Here is a 16273-nt window from a genome sequence, read left to right on the forward strand (position 1 = left end):
TGACTTATTGTAATATCTCAATCGTTTATGGGTTCTCGTTCGTGATGACCTTCGTACTTGCATACTCGATGAAGCTCACAAGTCACGATATTCTGTTCATCCCGGTGCGGATAAAATGTATTTCGATCTTCGTTCTACCTTTTGGTGGCCGGGTATGAAGAAAGACGTAGCAACGTACGTTTCGAAATGTCTTACTTGCTCTAAAGTCAAAGCCGAACATCAAAAACCCTTTGGGTTACTCGAGCAACCACCAATCCCCATATGGAAATAGGAAGACATTGCTATGGACTTTATAATGAAACTACCCACTACACAAAAAGGCAACGATAGCATTTGGGTGATTGTTGACCGACTAACCAAGTCCGCTCACTTTATTCCAATTCGAGAAAAATACTCCGTCGAGCAACTTGCCCAAATCTACGTTCGCGAAATCGTGTGTCGCCATGGTTTACCTTTGACTATCATCTCCGATCGCGATGCTCGATTCACGTCTCATTTTTGGCGATCACTTCAAGAAACCTTGGGAACTCGTCTTGATCTTAGCACCGCTTATCATCCTCAAACGGATGGACAATCCGAACGTACGATTCAAACACTTGAGGACATGCTTCGAGCGTGTGTACTTGATTTCGGTGGGAATTGGGATTCTCACATTCCTTACATTGAATTTTCTTACAATAACAGTTTCCATTCTAGCATCGGTATGCCTCCTTTCGAAGCTCTTTACGGTCGCAAATGTCGTTCCCCGATTAGTTGGAACGAAATCGGTGAAGCTCAAATTACCGGACCCGAAATGGTCCAAGAAGCCACCGACTGTATCAACCAAATTCGCAAGAACCTACTTGCCGCTAGAAGTCAACAAAAGAGCTATGCCAACAAACGGCGAAAACCGATCGAATTCAATGTCGACGATCTCGTCCTTCTCAAGGTATCCCCTTGGAAAGGAGTTGTTCGTTTTGGAAAGAAAGGAAAACTAGCTCCCCGTTTCGTAGGCCCATTCAAGATTCTTGAGTGAGTCGGAAAAGTAGCCTACCGACTCGAACTACCGGAAGATCTCACCAGTGTTCATCCTACCTTTCATGTTTTAAATCTCAAGAAGTGCTTAGCCGAAGGTAGTCTCCATATACCTCTTGACGAAGTACAAGTCAATGAATCAATGATTATGGTTGAACGACCCGTTGAAATCATGGACCGCAATGAAAAGAAAACCAAGCAAAGTCGCATTAAGTTAGTTAAAGTTCGATGGGAATCACGGCGTGGCGCGGAGTTTACATGGGAACGAGAAGACTCGATGAAGGAGAAATATCCATATTTGAGTCCTACCCATCCATATTATTTATGTAAGAACGGTAATTTGAATTATTGAATTTAAATTTAAATTACTGAATTGGTATTTGATTTGATTGATTGAATATAGTATGCTATTATTTTTTGATCCGACCCGAACCGGATAGCTGACCCGAAACATAGGAGTAGGGGAAAACAAAACTTTTTGGCTCTCGTGAATTTCGGCCCATCCATACTAGACGTTCAAGATCCGCCACTGCTTACAATGACAACTACAAAAGAAAACTACCTAATACATGCACTAACCCACTAACATAAAACTAACAACCAACTAATGAAAACATGAATTGTGGAATACTAAAGATGAGGGAAACATGGCATGGCAGTAGGCACGTATAAGTTGAGATGGGATGTTGTTTGGTAAGGTTTGCAATTTTCGGTAGAGATCGCGTGGTTTTGGTCAGAATGTGTGTGGCGTGGTGTAGAGATATGATTTATTGGTGTGGTAGGTGGACGGGTTGAGAAGGGGTTGTGGTTTAGTGGGCTTAAAAGAGGGGAGTGGTTTAAGATGGATTGGATCGATGAGGAGGGATGGATATTTTGGAGTGGTGATTTGGACGAAGGTGTTTTGGGCAGTGGACTGTGAGTGGCCTAAAGGTGAGGTTTGAGTATGTTGGGGTGGACGAGATGGGATTGGTGGTTGTGGAATTGTTAATATTGGGTGGTATTTTGGAAGGAGTAGTGGTAGGGGATTGCACATGTTACCAAAAATGTGAAGAGAAAGAGGAATGAAGAAATTCATAGGATTAGGGGTGAGTAAGATAAGGGTTAGACCCTTGAAACTCTTTTATCCGACTCGTAAAACCCTTAATTAGACCCGAATATATAATATGGGTCGGGTAAAGAGTATTTAAATTTCACCTTAAAGGGTAAAAGGGTTTCAAGCGTCCGACCATTTTTCAAACCCTTGACCCGTTTACTAGTTTTTAGATAGATATACATTAGATTCGCGATTAATCTGAAATGTAGAAGAGGCTTGTGATTTATATATGATTCATCATAAATTTCCCAACTACTAAGAAAAATAAAAATAAAAGGCCATACTATTAATTGGAAACATATATATACGAAAATCACTGAATTGTTCTCTTCATGTTATTTGTGAATGTGAATATTATTTGCATTGGTTCAAATGGTTAATAAACTTTCGAAGTTAGAGTTTACTGTGTTATTAAATGAAAGTATAATTGTTTTAGAATTCATATATTAAAGTCATATATGAAATATGCAACTAATAAATGCAGAAAATGAGTTGCGATTACTGCTTTAAAGGGTAAATGGTTGGACCCTTGTGTGACATTTGTCAATTTCGGGTTATTTTATACTTGTATTCTTAATGTAAACCCGGCCCGTTTTGTATCCTGAACCCTTCGATATTATCAAAATGATGAATTGTATGTTAAATATTTGTTTTATAGTTGTTGGGTTAAAAAAAAAACACCCTTTTCGGTTCTTAAAATTCCCCGAAAACGCTCAAAACGAACTCCGGGGACTAAAACTACCAAAATGGAGACTTGAAGGACCCATTTGTAGTTTGTGCTTTCTTGGGTCTATAACCAACCCATTTTCATGAAACACCCTTTATGAAAGACCCATTCAACTTACCCTATATATACACACCCATCTTCTTCATTTGTGTTTGCTCATTTCTTCATTTCTCTCTCAAATTCTTGAATTCTAAGGTTGTTCTTCATAAGCTAATCTTTCATTTTAACTAACTTCTCAATACTTAAAGCTTGATGTTACAACATATATATAATATGCACTCCTTGTTTACCTTCGGTCTTTCATTTCTCCGGTCTCGGCCGGTTGAAATGTCGGACTAGTAAGGCAAGGTTACATGGAGGACTTTGTAGTCCTTGTTTATATATTTAACAAATCTAACCATATAACTTGTTATACTTGCTTAAATTCTACATATTTTAGTTTCTTTTTCATATTTGTCAAGTTCCATGGTATTGGGTATGTGGTGACTAGCCTCGGTTTCATCCCGAGTTGAGAACCGAACCAAAAACCGAACTTTTGTTTAAAAGCATTATTGTTAACTTTTTGAATGTGAAACTTGAGTATTATTATTTATAAGTTATTTTACAAGTTCCATGGTAATTGGGTATGTGGTAACCATCCTCGGTCTTATTCCGAGTCAAGGACCGAACCAAAAACCGAACTTTTGTTTAAAAGCTTTATTGTTAACTTTTTGAATGTAAAACTTGAGCATTATTATTTATAAGTTATTTTACAAGTTCCATGGTAATTGGGTATATGGTAACCATCCTCGGTCTTATTCCGAGTCAAGGACCGAACCAAAAACCGAACTAAACCGAGTTCACTCGCTTAAGACACACAAGTGTGTTTTTAGCCACCAAAACTCATATTTTTCTTCAAGATTATATTTTAATTCAATTTTAGTTATTTTCTAAACATACTTGGCATGTCGGTAACCAACTTGATCTTATAACAAGTTCGAACCGATAAGGTCGTATACTCGCTTAACGAACGTTAAGGTTCTTCACAATAGAACTACATACTTGGTTAAGTCTATTTTGATTTTATTGAGCTATCTCATAACATTTATTATTTTGGGAAGTTAAAAGTGAGCTTGGTCAATTATCAAGTCTCGAACCGACAAACCCGAACACTCGTTTAAACCTCGTTTTGGTATTCTTATAACCAAGGGTTTTGCAATATCGCATTTTAACCCACATTATTATTTAACATAGGTTGAGTAAAAAAGAAATAAAAAACTAATGAATAGAATACCGAGACCCGGTTTCGAGTAAACTTATTTTACAAAACTCGTTTCTTTAATTTCTCAAATATTTACATTTTAAATCCTAAACTTTATTTATTTACTTTATTTGTCATGTATTTTATTTTAAACCCTTCCAAGACTACCTACTAACAAAAGACCCGTTTAATATAGGTCTTGCTCGTTAAACCGATCTCTCCGATTATTCACGACACTATCTTTCAAGTTACTTGTTAATGTGAGTACTTTTTCATCCACCGTTTTCCATCTTTCGTTTTGGGGGTGGCATTGCATACTTATTCAAATTCAAATGATTTATACTTGAGTCTTAAACCACAACACGTATTGTATATGTTTACTTAAATAAATGCTCGATTTGGTGTTATATGCTTTACATGATTATGTGCAAATTCTTGAATGCTAAGGCGGGTAGCCTCTTGAATGCTAAGGCGGGTAGCCTCATCAAAGTATGATCATACGTTAATTCCGAGTATATATGGTATCCCCATATAGAAAGGTGTCGTCAATGTATTCTTATTGACGATTTCATTATTGTCGTCAATGTATTCTTATTGGCGGTTCGTCAATGTGTTCTTATTGACGGTTTTATTCTCTAAATTGTTGCTATTATTTATTGTTTTCATATACTAGTTGTGGATTTCATACTATATACTTATTGTCCAAAACTATGAAAATTGCTCACCAACCTTCGTGTTGACAAACTCTATTTTATGCAATGTTACAGGTTTGATGTTAGCTTGATTGGATTACTTGAAGAAACTTATTATCTTGGCTTTAGGATATTAGAAAATAAAAGTACAAATTATTTTTTTATCTATCTATTTGGCATTTTGTATGAACAATTGTTATGTTATTTATGATGATATGGATTTAAATGAGTTGTTTAAATATTGTAACTTTATAGTGTCATTGTGCGATGAGCAATCATGTCGCGCCTCGACGTTTCCGCCTTCATTGGTCGGGGCGTGACACCTTGAAACCCTTATTTATACCCGACCCTTTTATTGTTTAGAGGGTAGGGTATCGGGTCCACATTTCTTCCTAAAAGGGTAAAGGGTCCGGGTATGATATTAGGCAAAAGGGTAGGGTCTTACCTTTTGAACAGTCCTACATAGGATGGTGGGGTGGTGTTAATAGTGGAGAAAGGGAAAGTGGTTTCATCAAAGTCGACATGATGAGCGATTATTATTTGTTTTGTGTGTTGGTCAAGGAAGACGATGGGTACCCGGGTACCCAAGGAAGACGCAAGGGTTGGAGAGGGGAGCAAGTTTGTGAAACGGTGGGTGCAGGGATGAGAAGATAGCAAAGACAACCAAATACACGTAAATGATAGTATGATGGTGTCTGGTTATAGAGTAGTTCGAGGGGTGTTTTATTTTTTTTGAGTGGAGCTAGGGAGAATATCTAGGAGATACGTTGCCATTTCAAGGGCGTGATGCCAAAAATGGTTGGGTATGGAGGTATTGGCGAGAAGTGTGTGAATGATATTATTGATTGAACAGATTTTTTATTCGGCTTTACCGTTTTCGATGACGTATATGGGCAAGAGAGGTGGAAAGAGCATTCCATTTTGGTTAAAGAATTGTTGAAATGATAAATTAATATATTCTTTACCATTGTCACATTGAAATGTTTTAATGATTCTTTCAAATTGAGTTTGGATTTGTTTGGCTAGGTTTTGAAAAATGGGGTAACTATTAGCTTTTCGGGCTAACAGGTATGTACACAAAAATTTGTAAAATCATCTAAGAATAGTAACAGTGATCTCCGGATCTCAAGATGGGAGAAGTCCAAAGACCACTATGTACCATGTCAAAAGGCAAAGATGTATAATTATTAGAATAAAAAAGTTTAAGCGAGTGCTTTTACTAAGCACACAAGACTGAAAAACATGTTTATTTAAAGGTCCAAATTTGATCGAACAAGAATTTTTCAAAGTACATGACAAAGTAGAGCCCGGATGACGAGGTGCCTGGTGCCAAAGGTGAGAGGAGATAGCTCCAAATGCGGTAGGTGATGTAGTTTTAGCTCCAATCGAGGGAAGGATATGGTACAAGTCGCCGGTATTGTTACATTTGAGAATAGGGATCCGAGTCTTGTAGTCCGTCACAAGAAAACCAAATGGGCCAAACCCAAAAGATATCCGATTTTCGGTTATTAACATCGGAGATAAGATTTTTTATTAGTTTAGGTGCGTAAAGAACTTGGTTAAGTTTGAGGGGAATGGTTGGTGATGTTGTTGGGTGCCATATCCATTTACTAGGACGGTTTTACCATCACCGATGATTATTTTAGACATTCAAGTATTAGATTTGACTTAAAATTACCCTTATTATTTATCATTTGAGACGTTGCCCCGGTGTCCATGACCCAGCTTTGGTTGGGAGGGTTGAGTGACATTGTATACAGTGCTTGTTCAATGTCGGTAGGTGCATAAGCCAGCATATGTCTCCAGGGGAGTATCGTACTATCCTTAAGTATTGCCTCATGATTCTTCTATTCCCGGTTGATGAGATATGTCCTGTGTCGTAAGGCGTGTTTAGACTCATATGGGGAGCATGCGGTGCACTGCAAAGAGCTCCCGGGGTTCAAGTACCGACACGATCTCGTTAGGGATGTGCTCTTTGATATATTCAGGCGGGCCGGAATTTCTGTTAAGAAAGAAACACCTGTGAGGGAAGATCATCTCTTCGACCGGCCGGCATTGTGGTGTTTGGATGGATAGGAGGAAACACGTGTGTGTGGATTTAACAGGGGTTTCCCCTTTGGTAGGCTTGGGGAGTAGTGGTTTCGCAGTCGGTCAAGCCGCATTAAAACCTGCTTCAGGCAAGGTGGCAAAACATGAGAAGGCGTGTCTTGACAACCAACATGTATTACTTTTGACACTTTTGGTTTCCTCACGCCTGAAGCTGTGGAGTTATTACCCGTGTTCAACAGGTCATGCATAGTAATGTTACGACTCCAAGATCAGCAAATGTAGTTTTTAAAAGATTAGGTTTTGCAATTTAAAAAAGGGATAGCGGCGTAACTTGTTGCCCGCTTGCCTTCTGTTTCGATGTAATCTAAACGTTTGTTTTTATTAAAAATGTAAGATCCTATATAAAAAAAAATTACAAGCCATAGAATTGTTTCCTGTGGGCCTAGACGGCTATGGACAAGGTGGTGTAGCCCATTTTTGGTTGTTATTGAATTGATGTGGGGACGGGCCTGCCCACTTTTGGGTGTTAGGCTGTTGCATACTGTATGTTGGGTTGATGCATGCTATCCCAAGAAGGATTCCATGAATGATTGTAGGCATTTTCAAGGTACTGGAACCAGAAAAAGAAGACTGACCACGACCATTTGGGTTTCTGCCGTGATTGTAGTGGTGTTGGTGTGAAGTGCATGGGTGGCCATTTTAGCGGCGTATGCCGCGTTGTTTGCAGACCGTCCCTCATGCATGCAAAGTTTTGATCGGGCTTCATATAGAAGTCAGGAAGCGGCTTCATGTTGGAGATAATTGTAATGGCGGTTTTGTATTGATCACCTAGGCCGGTTATGAGTTGAATGACAAGGGAGTCATATCGACATTAGCGAGTTGGTCGACAAGAAAGTTTAGGACTTGGCAATAAGAGATGACATGTCCTTAAACCCGTCGAGACAAGTACTGCTGAACTGTTGCTTGAGAAGGCTGGCCCTTGTGGCTTTATTGTCTTGAAAGAAATTTTCAAGGCAAGCCATGCGTCACGCACTAGTATTTTTCTTCAGAATAGTTTTGCAGCAAATCACTGGAGATCGTGTTGTAGATCCATTGAAGAACGATGGCATCTAGGCGATCCTAGTTGTCTTCAGATGGAGGGGTTTTATCGCCCTCTTTTAGTTGTGGTTTTGCGGAGGATTCAGTATCGATACCGGGAGAGAAGTGGTCGTGAACATGGCATAACAATGAATTTTGAATAATTTGCTCCAGGACGTGTATTGTCCGGATTCCATTTCAAGAGTAATCGGGATGTATGGATACGGTCACCGCGGGATGCAACTTTGTGTCCATTGTAGGAGGTGAGGAAAAGTGATTGTGGAATAGAGGTAGAGGACGAAGAGGGGTGGAGGCTGGTTAAAACGCTGGTCTATGATACCATGTTAGGGTATAATTCCTTGCCTTCTTTCATTCACAATCAATCATATATAGTCACAATATGAGATCTTCTATATTTAGTACATATACAATAGGATTTCCATAATATATCGGGTTATTTGACTAGCACAATATAGTTATGCTATTAATCAAGCATGAGCAAACATATTCACAACAACAAGACGCAATTTGGTACCCACGTTAAGTAACTTAAATTCGTCAAGCATCATTAAGTTATGCTTTAGAAGTTTTAGGACTTTAATAATTTTTTTTGAATCATTATAATAATTTAAGGCATGTTTTTTGGTTGATAGCACCAAGTTTGTTGGTAAATTAGATGACTTTATATTTAATAGTCAGGGCGCGTTCGTTTCACAGAATTCGTGGGAATTCAAAGGAATTGAAATTAAAATCCCATGATATGGCGGAATTGGAATCTTAATTAATGGGATCTAAAATGGTGTGTTCGATTGTCAAAGAATTGGAATTGGAATTGGAATTCAATTCCTTCAAATTCTTTTAAATCAAGGGATTCTAAATCCTTCCAAAATGTGGAGGATTTCAAGTGAATTCGTTGGAATCTTTTCTCGAGTTTTTTTTTTATTTTTTTTAACGAGAACAACGAACAAAACATTTTCTTTTTATTTTTTTTTGTTTTCAATTTATATTTTGAGTTATGAATTTTTTTTATTATTTTTGAATATTTTTTTGAGGGGTTTTTATTATTTTTTTGTTTTCAATTTATATTTTGAGTTATGATTTTTTTTTTATTATTTTTGAACATTTTTTTGAGGGGTTTTCAAAAAAATATTCAAAAATAATAAAAAAAATTCATAACTCAAAATATAAATTGAAAACAAAAAAAATAAAAAAAAATGTTTTGTTCGTTGTTCTCGTTAAAAAAAAAAACCGATTCCAATTCCTTTGTCAAACGAACACATCAAGAATGGAATGAGATTCCAATTCCTTCACATTCCAATTCCTATTGGAATGTTTAGATTCCAAATCTAATTCCTTCCAATTCCAAATCCTATGCAAATTCTAATTCCCATTCCATTTCATTCCGTGAAACAAACGCGCCCTTATGATATTTGTGATTTAGTAATTAAACTTGTGGTAAGCAAAAGAATAATGTCTAAGGTTATAAACTTACGGAATAATAATTGATCAAGACTTCCGTTGGGCATGCACTTGTAAATGATAAGTCGTTCACTTCCTTCTATGCTAAAACCTAGCAAGCGGACTAAATTGCGATGTTGAAGTTTTGCCACAAGCAAAATCTCATTCTTGAATTCTAGCTCACCTTGTCCAGAATCACATGCTAGCCTCTTTACTGCTATTTGATTTCCATTTTCAAGCCTACCCTAAATATCATTTGAAAGCACATAAACTAACGCTAAACCATTATCTAGATTCTCATCTTTTACATCAACAATCTTAGAAAACGATAAATAGGTGAGTAATTTACACTTATTAAAGATAGATACATTTATAACGTTGTAAAAATATATAATAACTTTAATAGCTGTCCAAAAAAGTAGTAACACCTTTATGGCATACAACTTTTTTTATTAATCCAACGGATATTTACACCACACATTCCAATCGACAAATTTCAATCTAGACCTATGCCGGAACCAAAAAAACGAACACGACTTAACTGTTTCCACAACTTCGATTGCTCTTCGCGCTTTACTGTTAAAAATTCTAGCATTTCTTTCATTCCAAATGCACCACAACGTAGAAACTACAATGCCATGAATCAACTGATTATCCTTCTTGGTATTCGTATAGTTGTCAGCCAACATCAACGAGTCTCTAACCCCAAAAGCTAAAATAGGGGCAATCTGCACCAACTCCCTATCCTTGACCAAACTTCCATAGTGAACCTACATCATGTGAACAAGTGAACCGCCGTTTCCGGATCAGCTTCGCAAAGAGGGCACAACTCGTCATCTATGTGAATCCCACGCCTAACCAGCTCATTCGAGTAGGAAGTTTATTAAGCTCGGCTCGCCATACCATTATGTTACATTTCAATGGGGCCAACCCCGCCATTTCATTTTAAAAATAGGACCCGAAACCGGTCTGTTGGAAAGCAAATTCTTAGCCATCTTGACTGTGAACAAGCCATTAGTATCTCCCCTCCATAACCAACAATCTTGGCCTCCTTTCCAATCGTGGTCATGAATAGCCGAAAGAAGTTCAAACAATTCAACAACTTCTTCGTGAGTAGTTGGATTTCAGCGCCACTCCCATTCCAAACGCTTTTCACCATTACATAGCACAACTCGATTTGCGATTGTAGCCCATTTATTTTTTTCCAACCTGGATAAGTTAGGAAATAAGAATCTAAGTGGCTCATTCCCAAGCCAGGAGTCACCCCAAAAGTTAACAGATAGTGAAACTTGTCATACGCCTTCTCGAAATCTATCTTTAGGAGAAACACCTTTATATTTCTTTTTTTCAACCACTCCATAATTTCATTCACAACAAGAGGACCATCAAGTATAAAACTTTCTTTTAAAACGGCCGACTGCGACTCCGAAATCACCATACCCGAAGCTTTCTTGAGACAATTAGCAAGGATTTTAGAAATAATCTTGCTAATCATCCCAACAAGCGTGATGGGTCTATAATCTTTAAGCCCCAAAGGAGCTTTCACCTTAGGAATCAAGGTAATAAAAGACGATCCGCAACCTGGAGTTATAATACTTGTCTCATGGAAAGACGTCAAAATACGAAAAAAAATCTTCCTCCAAAAGATGCCAGAAACGCTTTACAAATCTAAAATTAAAACCGTCTGGACCTGGCGCCTTGTTCGAACCGCACTCAAAAACCGCTTCTTTGATTTCCTCTTTAGAAAACATGGTAACCAGCATGTCTCGATCTGTCTCCATAGTATTTCTTATACCAATACATTCCAAATCCGGTATCTGAGTAAATTTTTCTTTGAAATGCTCTCGAAAAAATCTCATGACTTCTTTCTTTACAAGACTCGGTTTAGACACCCATTCCCCATTCACCTCAAGAACCGGAATAGTATTCCTAGCTTTTCTCCCATTTACCATACTATGAAAAAAGGCCGTGTTTTCATCCCCATGAAACGCCCACTTCACCCTTGACTTTTGTTTAATGTCTCGGGATCTATGACGCTCAATCTATTCAATACTTTTCCTACATTCAGACCAGATCCACACTTCTTCCTCCTCTAAATCCCTATTTTCCATAACAAACTCATAATCTTCTTTTTCAGTTTTAAGCCTGGCTAAATCTTCATCCTCTTTAATTCTACACTTTTTAATCCATCCCCTTAGTCTATTTCTGACCTCTTGAAGCTTCCTAACCAGAGCCACATTAGGAGGACCCAAAAAATCACATCCTCTCATCACATTTGTAACCAGCCCTCACATCCTGTCCTATCCAACCACGAATCAAACCATCGAAATGGCTTAGCACCATAATTCGTATCAACCAACGAAAGAACCAAAGGCGAGTGGTTAGACAGATCTCTATGTAAAGCTCTAACACAAGCGTTGGGCCACTTAGTGAAAACATTAGAACATACTAGAACTTTATCAATTCTACTAAGTTTATACTCTTCACCTCTACTTGCCAAACAGGTGTACTTCATACCTTTCATATTATAGTCTCGAAGGCCAGCCTCATCAATAAAATCATTAAAATCCCTTGCACATACTGGGTCGAAGATAGAATTTTTCATTTCCTCCGGATATCTAACTGCATTAAAATCTCCTAAAACGGTCCACCACCTCTAACCTGCCTGAATAACCTGATTAATTTTCAGCCACAGATTTGTTTATCCCCATTTTTTTGCGGAGCATAAACGTTAATAATATTCAACCGAATATTCCCATCCATCATAATACCCGAAACAAGCAAAAAATTATCATCTCTAACCACATTATTCTTTGTAAAGACCTTTGGATCCCAAACACAAACAAGACCCCCGGAGCGAGCATTAGCATTAACAACTTCGAAATCATAACTCGTAGCTCCCCAAAAATTAGACAACACAACCTCCTGTAAATTGATACTCATCGTTTCCTGCATAGCAAGGAAAGAAACACCAAACTCCTCTTTTATTCTCTTAATCCACCCAGCCTTTCCGTTAACCCCAACCCCTTGAATATTGATTGAGAGAAAATTCATTTCTTACCAAGTTGTAATCCTTCTTGATCAATCGATTCCCTAATCATATCACCATACCTATCAATACGAGCCCCAAGCTTTTCACCCATCACCTTGGTTGCTTCAATTTCCGCTTAACGTCGGAACTGATTTCTTGTGCCGGTCTTATATTGCGGTTAAAACAATCAGCACCACACCTTTGTCTTTCTAGAATATTACTCCCCTTATCCACAATATTATCCAAACGTTCCTCTTCTATATTAAAATCATTAGATTCGGACTCCTCTTCTAAGCCTAAGAGGTCATTAAGGCCAAAGGGATCTTTTGTTCTAGCCCTTTTCTCCTTTTTTTATTTTTCTGACCCACTTGAACTATAGTGACTCAAATCCACCCATTTGTTAAATTTTTTTCTTTTAGTAATATTACCTCCATCCGGACATTCTTCTTGCATTTCCAAGTTGTCAAAGTCAAATGAATTTATTATGATTAGAACATTCCTTGTCACATGATTTTTGCATTAACGGTGTATTATTCTCCAAATCAATTGCATTAGTTACCAAACTGAATTCCCGATTACCATTACAATCTGAATTTTCGTAACTGCCCTGCCACTCCGGCTGTATTTTGGCGTCATCCTCCGGCTGAGTTTTAGAACATGGCTGAACCATGTCTTCATCGTTTGCTGTAGCAACAAAATCATCTTCCTGGGTTGCCCATATGTATTGACTGATTCAAACACGATACAAATTCCTCAACCCACACCCTGAACTATGCTATTCTTCCATACTCCACATTTTGTCCCTCCCACAATTCTAACATAGAAAATCTTCCTATGATATTTCTCGCTGCTTCCATAGCATCCATCGCCGCCTTGTTGCTTTCAAACGAAAAAAGTACTGTTAATCCTCCCAAGAACTGAACCTTCACTTCGTATGGACTAATATCATTCATGATCACATAAATATTTTTCAAAGCTTCCACATCCATCATCTTCGCAACCACCGCTCTCCCGTGCAAGCCGACAAAAGCTTGAACGTTGTTATCAACAGTAACAGTTCTAACCTCATGATCTACTGGTGTTTTCTTCCCCGTTAAGATATCTTTGAAGGATCGTCTCCCATTGTTACCACCATCCACATGATCCCTTCTAACCCTGTAAACCGCATCACCCGTCTTCCGAGAATCCTCAACCTGTGTTTTACCAACAAAACCTTTATTGTTTATCTCGCCGTCCTCTAGGATGAACCATGCTACGTTAAATTTTAAGGCGTAACCTCCCATACGAATCTTGCTCAAGTTCTTTCCCATATCAACTTTGTCTTTGACATCCAAGAGAGACACGAATCCAAAGCGATTACCAAATCTATCTCGTTTTCGAGCAATATAAATGTCGTAATGTACGCTTAAAAGTGAAAGTAATTTATTATATTTTTATTTCTGCATGCAAGAGGGCTACAAATTGTTTCCTAATTTACCTGTATAAACATTTTTATTTCCATTCATGATAATAAGGATGACATTTTTTTCTATGATTAAAAATTCAAAAAACTACTATTATTGTCTACATTTACGGGCTTATAAACTTAAACCATTTGTATATATGTATAGGGATGAAATTTTTATATTAACGTGTTTTTACAAGAGTGTTGAAAAAAAAGTAATTAAGTAATTATTATAACCACAATTAACCAATGTTGATTGGTTCATACCTTGTACACTGTTCCAAAACCACCTTGTCCAAGCTTATTTTCTTTCGAGAAATAATTTGTTGCTTCTTTCACAATACTAAAGTCGTACCGCAAAGATTTAGATTTGCCAATAACCATCTTCATTTTTTCTATTAGAAAGAAAGAATGGTTAGATGCTGCTTTAATAAGAAAATGCAATTGAAGTTTTAGCCTCAATTTTCTCACAATGTATACAGGTAATCCTTACGTTCTAACTAAGAACTGTAAATTCCAAACATAGAAGTTAGAACTTACTCTTCCTTTTAGGAGCTGTTGGAGGCGTCATTTGCCTCTTCTTCTTCATGAATCTCCTAATGATACAAAGTGAAGCAGTTATTATGACGACTGTGACCGTCACAATAATTGTTATGAGTGCCACATTTATTTCCATGCTACTCTTTTTGTCTGCAAAACATATAAAATGTTGCGATGCACAATGTTTAGTCTGAGCACGTATGAATTATAATACAAAATCGACTTCACACAAATGTAAGACAAGTACACAATTAGTGGAGTGACGTTTTACAAATGTATGATCCGTGCACAACTGATGATTCTAAGATTAAATTGTTTTTTGCCATGTGGTTATGTCCTATAGCCATTTCAGTTTAAAATGGAACAACAGCAGGGTTAGCAACGAAAATAACATGACTTTTGATGAAATTCCACTTACAAAGTCACCATCCTAGGTTGATGATTATTTTTTATTTTTTATTATTATTATTTTTTTTGAAGAAGAAGATACAATTAGAAACATTGAAACACAACGTCGTAAGGAACCTAATCCCTTAGATGATATTCCTCCCAAAGAGGATGAGCAAATCTTGAACATCAAATATCAAAGATTACCCTCTAGAACATGTCATTAGGAACCCTAACCAAATATTTACAAGATTCAAAATCCAAAGACTTTGTTTGCTTGTAGCCTTTGTCTAACCTTGAACCCAAGAATATAAATAAAGCTCTTGTGGATGAGAGTTGGGATATAGCAATGCAAGATGAGTTAAATCAATTCACTAGAAACCAAATTTAGGAACTTGCACCTCTTCTGGTGGTCACACCATATTAGGAACCAAATGTATAAACATACCATTGTCACTAGAAACAATATTAGGTTAGTAGGCCAAGGATTTGATTAATAAGGTGGCAATATTGTGATGAAACTTTTTCTCAGGTTTCCATATAAGAATCCATAGAAATATTACTTGATTTTGCCTGTGCTAAAAACTTTAATCTTTATCAAATAGATGTCGAAAGTGTTTTTCTAAAATGTATAACAAATGAAGAAGTTTATGTGTCTCAACCATCCGGTTTTTAATATTGTGTTAAATCACATCTGTTGGACTCGGTCTGCCCAAAACACATATGGCTAGTACGTTATGATCCAAGTCGGCTCATACCTAATAACAAGCTAGACAAACACCAATAATATTTGTTTATAGATGATATGATCATGATAAATAAATATTAACACTTATGATATTTGAAAAAGGGTATCTAAATAAATTATAATTGTGAAATAAATAAATCATATGGGTGATTTATATTTTGAGAGAAGACATTTCATAATGTTATTTAAAGTTGGTTAAATAACTATATGTAAAGGTTATTACTCTTGCACGTTACTTATGCTATGTCACATTTTATAAAATATTACATAACATAAGTTTTATATATAATAAAATTTTGTTTTTTTTTTTGAATTTTGAAAGGGCCCCAACCCCCTCATTCTCTTCTCTCTTTATTATACAACATGCAAGAGCTGTAAGTGGTGGACTTGGGTGGTGCATTGGATGAACTCCTCACTCTCTCTCTCTCTCTCTCTCACACAAGACACAATCTTTCTTTCCTTCTTCTCTCTAATTTTGGCCAAGGTGAAGAACAAGAAGAAAGGTTTTTACAAGTGTAAATCCAAGTTACAAGGGTGTTTTGTTGGAAGCTTGGGGTATACAAGCTTGAGGTTATCCTTTGAAGACTCGTCACTCAACATCATCTTCTTCAACCTTCTTAACTCCTTTTAAAGTTGACATGCATGAACTTCTTGTGGTTGTCTATGTGTCGGTAAGCATGTAGTTCGATATGGATCCGGGTTTTAGGTTTTACATATAAAATTGGTTTTATATTCTCCTAAATAACAAGATTTAAAACTATATTATCCGCTGC

The 16273-nt window shown here is 37.0% G+C and overlaps 1 pseudogene across 1 annotated transcript in view; it reads right to left on the reverse strand.

Moving 5' to 3' along the window:
• Positions 1-16273, reverse strand: part of LOC143544198 (cysteine-rich receptor-like protein kinase 15) — an 85964-nt pseudogene that overhangs the window by 12978 nt on the left and 56713 nt on the right. The window contains exons 3-5 of the transcript XR_013137208.1: positions 14366-14515; positions 14093-14220; positions 9385-9595 (exon numbers count right to left, since the gene is read on the reverse strand). The product of XR_013137208.1 is annotated as a cysteine-rich receptor-like protein kinase 15 (transcript). The remainder of the gene's footprint in view (positions 1-9384; positions 9596-14092; positions 14221-14365; positions 14516-16273) is intronic.

Source organism: Bidens hawaiensis, unplaced genomic scaffold (genome assembly GCF_021521415.1).
Source record: "Bidens hawaiensis isolate Kalapana, Puna unplaced genomic scaffold, B.hawaiensis_p1.1 tig00013494_1, whole genome shotgun sequence".
NCBI classification, from domain to species: Eukaryota; Viridiplantae; Streptophyta; class Magnoliopsida; order Asterales; family Asteraceae; genus Bidens; species Bidens hawaiensis.